The sequence below is a fragment of the Salvelinus sp. IW2-2015 genome, linkage group LG17 (genome assembly GCF_002910315.2).
Source record: "Salvelinus sp. IW2-2015 linkage group LG17, ASM291031v2, whole genome shotgun sequence".
NCBI classification, from domain to species: Eukaryota; Metazoa; Chordata; class Actinopteri; order Salmoniformes; family Salmonidae; genus Salvelinus; species Salvelinus sp. IW2-2015.
Window position 1 is genome coordinate 2687646 of NC_036857.1, and position 4287 is coordinate 2691932.

At 45.8% G+C, this 4287-nt stretch overlaps 1 long non-coding RNA gene across 2 annotated transcripts; it reads right to left on the minus strand.

The window, feature by feature from the left end:
* LOC111976838 (uncharacterized) lies at positions 1-3753 on the minus strand. 2 transcript variants are annotated; one of them, XR_011481244.1, is made up of 6 exons: positions 3659-3753; positions 3361-3532; positions 3056-3243; positions 2607-2911; positions 1911-2038; positions 1-64 (listed from the first exon to the last, which is right to left on the minus strand). It is a non-coding gene; the product is annotated as an uncharacterized lncRNA (long non-coding RNA). The 2 variants fall into 2 exon arrangements; XR_011481243.1 differs by having other exon boundaries at positions 3056-3532.
* Between the last annotated feature and the right edge of the window lie 534 nt (positions 3754-4287).

A 4287-nucleotide genomic window follows, 5' to 3' on the forward strand; every position in this document is an offset into this window, starting at 1 on the left:
CTCTGCCGTGGCGCTCCTCAGGAGAGGCCTGAGCTTGAAGAAAAGCAGGGCCAGTTCTTCACCACTGTAAACGCCAAGATGTTTTACTGGATTAATCTCTATTCATGGGTGAAAAGAGGAGAATGGTTTTTGTGCACTAAGGTCTGAATTTAAAAAGGAATGACATTTGGGACTAATGTTCATGTTTTTGCCTTAATTTATTTATTTTATGTAACCATACCATACGGAGTGACTTGGATTTCCGTACAGAAATGCTAAATGCTCTGAAACCAGGTTGTGTGTCCTCCTGGGCAGAGCTATTGGGGGACATTTTTTTGTATTTAACTAGGCAAGGTAGYTAAGAACAAATTCTTATTTACAATGACGGCCTACTGGGGAACAGTGGGTTATCTGCCTTGTTCAGGGGCAGAACGACAGATTTTTACCTTGTCAGCTCAGGGATTCAATCCAGCAACCTTTTAGTTACTGGCCCAACGCTCTAACCACTAGGCTACCTGCCACCCCATGAGAGGCTGTCAGATCCTCGCCATGCGGCAGGGCCAACTCATGAGTCTGGAGAGACGCAAGATGTTGGAGGAGAAATAAAGATCACACGTGAAGCGGTTCCACTGGGACGGCTCTGTATTTTGAGTTTTCAGGCCAAACCCAAAACAGTTTTTAGTAGTGTTTTCTATGCGAATTGTGTGTGAGTGTTTTGTTAGTGTGTGTATTTGCCCCCAAGTTTGTGCCCCCAAGTTTGTCGGTATGTACATGGCATGCGTGAAGTATGTGTGTGGTGAGCGTGTCAGAACTTGCTTGCTTTACTGTGTGTGTGTGTGTGTGTGTGTGTGTTGTGTGTGTGACAATGTGTGTGTGCTGTGTGTGTGTGGTCCTGGTGGAAATAGCCTGTTGTAACCTCCGGGCGCTAACTGGCACTTACTAAAACAGGAGGGGTTGACACATGGCCCTTAAAGAACAGCACCTGTCATGTCCTCCAGCCCCGTATTAATAATAACCCCTTCTCCCTGGTCCCCTTTGTCCATGGAGCCTGGAGTTCAGAGCCTCCACATAGCTGGAATAACTGGCCAGGTAATAAGGGATTAAGTCCTCTGGTTTCACAGAGGGCTGGAGTTTCACATAATAAAATACCCTCTACCTGACCCACAGTGTGTCTCCTGTCTTGCCTTGCCAGTGATTCACTATTGATTTACTTCCCCCGGCCAGCATGCTTGCTGTCTCCCAGCACCCACTATTGTAAAGCAAATGAGACAATGGCCTGCGCCCACCAGGCCATATTTGGTAAGCAGGGCACACACAGATCTAATTTAGAACAAAGAGGGGTGGGAGGGATCTAGACCACGCCCACCCGTTGACTGACCAGTTCATTGGACACATGACAGGGACATGTAAGGGTGGAAAGCCATAGGACAAAGCTTCTCTAGCTACCTTTTATAGTCTACTGCTTTACAGCACATTTCTAAAAAGCTCTACTAATACACACATTATCCCCAATCAATCAGGCATATATATGTTTCATTATTTCCCCACCTAAATAGAATTTGTAACATATCGTACGTTTTGCGATATTCTTAACATATTGTACGTTTTGCAAATTCGTTACATATATGAATTGTAATTCATAACATATCATACGAAATGGGTGTTGGACACAAAATATTACCTACCATACGAAATGTAATATATCATACTAAATGGATTGTCCTGGATCTACGTACAGAATAATACGAAATGCTCTGAGACACATACTGACAAGTAAGTCTGTCCCAAACATTACGACAACCGATGAGGAGTGGCCATATGCTTTAAGCTTCAGCCACAACACCAGGCACAACTGGAGATGAGATCTCAAAACACAAGAATCCAGCTCCAAACTCATTCAGGTGCACCAGTACCAGTCATACAGTACCCACCTTGGTGATTCATTCCAAACTTGTACTGGGTGTGGTCAATGTCCTGTGATCTCAGCAGCTTCTCCACAGCCTTCCTGCTGTCCAGAAAGGATTCCTCAGGGATAGCCATGGGGTTCAGGATACGATACCTGCACAGGATAGCACACACAGCAGGGAACACGTAAGTAAGTCCTTGATTCTTCACATTATTGCCATTTTGATAATAAGATGGTACACGTGTTTGTGTCTCTGTGTTTTCAAAGTTCTACATGTATACTGTATGTGTTACAGAGGTACTATGCCCATCGTAGTTTGAACTCTGCATAGAGGATCCGGTTGGGGAAGCCCTTCCTGCAGATACGGAATTCCCTCCAGTACTCCRTTACACCGTAACTGCTGAAGGACCTGGAATGGGTCCATGCCTCCTGGGACAAAGATGACTGAAAGAGGCAATCTTACCTCATCCTTGTCCTCAGTCAGAGGCATGAAAGAGTGGAGGTAGCACAGACTTAAAGTGATGTTCATGAGCTGAGTTACCTAAACATCACTGCAAGTCTTAACTACCTCCCTCTCAACTCAAGGCAGGTCATCGTGACTCAGGAAAAACAAACAGAGCACCTCTAAATAATCCTCTTCTGATCTCTACTAAACCACACAACTCCGACACCTAGAGACACTCTGGTAATGCCAGCCTGTCTCTACGTCACTCTTACACACCTTGTGAAGCTGTGACACGGTCTGGAAGGACGCCCCTTTCTCTTCCTCTTCTCTTTGGACTCTGTCTTTTGAATCAGCAGCTGAACAGTCAAACTGTAGATCACGATGACTTCATTTCCMTATTTAGTGTAGTTTCACTTTAAAAAATGTAAAGTTGTGTCACTGTCAATAGCTGCATCGCTACTGCTAAAGTTCTCTAAAAGGCATGCCAACAGTTTATTAAATGATCCCTGTAAGCAGGTGACTATTGTCTCATCTAAGGGGTCTCTGTTTTTGTCCAGCCATCCTCTGATGTTGTACCGTACCTGGAGATGGGTGACGGGAGAGGATGGGTCAATGGTGAGAAATAATACCTTTAACATTGATTAATATCAAGTGTCATGAAGACCACATGTTTTAACTGTTAAAAAGGGAGCAAATGTTTCAAATAAACAGACTGGAGCACTTACCACTCCAACGTAGTGCACCAGCTCAGAGTGGGTCTCGTATTTACGTTTCTTGTCAGAGCCGTGGCTTGATSAAGTTGGGAGACTTGCCCACATGGTTGTCATACAGCTTGGTCTTAAAGCTGACATCAGTGGCCTTTTGAAACTTGCATTCTTCCTCCAGGATGAACAGTATACTGTATGCCCATGGACTGCAGGAAACAAACGAGAGTAAATCACACAGAAATCAAACCACTCTTCACAGGCTAAATGTACCGGTCCCTCTGCTCTAGCCCCTTATTTGAATGGCTGARACAACAGACACACACCTTCTCTATGAGGTTGATACAGGTTTGTAGATCCAAGCCAAAGTCGATGAAGGTCCAGTCAATACCCTCCCTCTTATACTCCACCAGCTCCAGGATGAACATGTGGTGGTTGAAATACTGTTGCAGTTTCTCGTTGGGGAAGCTTATGCACAGCTGCTCAAAGTTGTTGAACCTGAGTGGAGCATGGAGAGATAGAGAGAAGGAGGGTTGAAAAGAAGGAGAGGTTTATGAGCTGAAACAGTCAGGAAAAAGACAATATAAAATGCAAAATTTTGTTAGAGGCAATGTGTAGGCCTACCTCGAAGATCAGAAACCCTTCAATGTTCAATAGACCGACGAAGAACTGTCTTGGTAGGGCCATGTAGAGGCTCTTGTTGATCCGGCTGTCTTGGCAGGGCTTGTGTAGAGCTTTGTTGACCGGCTGTCTTGGCAGGCGTGTAGAGGCTCTTGTTGATCCGGCTGTCTTGGCAGGGGCCGTGTTAGAGGCTGTTCTTGTTGAATCCGGCTGTTTGGCGACGCCATGTGAGGCTTTTGTTGATCCGGTGTCTTGGAGGGGCGTGTAGAGGTCTTGTTGATCCGCTGTGGTCTTGGCAGGCCATGTAGAGGCTCTTGTTGATCCGGCTGTTGGCAGAGCCATGTAGAGGCTCTTGTTGATCCGGCTGTCTTGGCAGACGTGTAGAGGCTCTTGTTGATCCGGCTGTCTTGGCAGGGCCATGTAGAGGTCTTGTTGATCCGCGGGCTTGGCAGGGCCATGTAGAGGCTCTTGTTGATCCGGCTGGTTGGGCAGGGCCGTGTAGAGGCTCTTGTTGATCCGGCTCATCATCCAGTTGAACATGCGGTCGTAGGTGGATTTGGCTAGAGCTCCAAACTGAGTAGTTCACCTAAAAAAAGGGAACATATAGCTGTTACAGTAAATCACTGACTTTG